The following is a 665-nucleotide window of genomic DNA, read 5'->3' as shown; positions in this document are numbered from 1 at the left end:
TCCTGCAGCCGAGTTGGGCCAGTGGCAGGAAAAGTTCGTCCTCGCTGCTCTGGAGGTATCGGTCTGAAGGTCCTTAGGAGATAGCCAGATGCCTCGGCATGAGCACATACGGCTTACAAAGGACAAAGACAAAACATGCTGCTTAATTGGCAGTAAATAACTTGATCTTTTTATAGTATAAGGGACTGGAGGAACACCGGGAGTTTATTGGACTCTGGATTGAAGGCAACAAATTAATCGGTTTAGAGTAAGCTTTATGAATTGATTCCTATATTATCTCTCGGTTGTCCTGCTTGCGTAAAGCATTTATTAGAAAGTGAAAAATGCCCTTAGTAGCAGTTTTGGAGGCGGCCAGAGCAGCTCCAGCCGGAGCGGTGCACTTCGTTATTCTGCCGCTTTCCTACCGTCGGTAAACTTTTTTTTTTTTTTGAGTAACAAAGCTTTAGCATTTAAACTGCTGATCAAGGGCAGATTAGCGAGACAAAAGTTGAGTATGTTTGTGTAGGAAGTTAACAGGCGTCCTGAAGTTCAATGATCTATTATTCGGGCCAGTGTCCTCGGTCTGGAGTGGTTCTATGCCTCCAAAATAAAAAAAAAAAAAAAAGCCCCGAGGTCTGGACGGCCGGTCCCGAGCCCCTCGTTACCGCCCCGAGCCTGCAGGGTCT

This window comes from Pygoscelis adeliae, unplaced genomic scaffold, assembly GCF_000699105.1.
Source record: "Pygoscelis adeliae isolate BGI_AS28 unplaced genomic scaffold, ASM69910v1 Scaffold10, whole genome shotgun sequence".
Classification (NCBI taxonomy): domain Eukaryota; kingdom Metazoa; phylum Chordata; class Aves; order Sphenisciformes; family Spheniscidae; genus Pygoscelis; species Pygoscelis adeliae.
Note: the sequence above shows the minus strand (reverse complement) of the source record.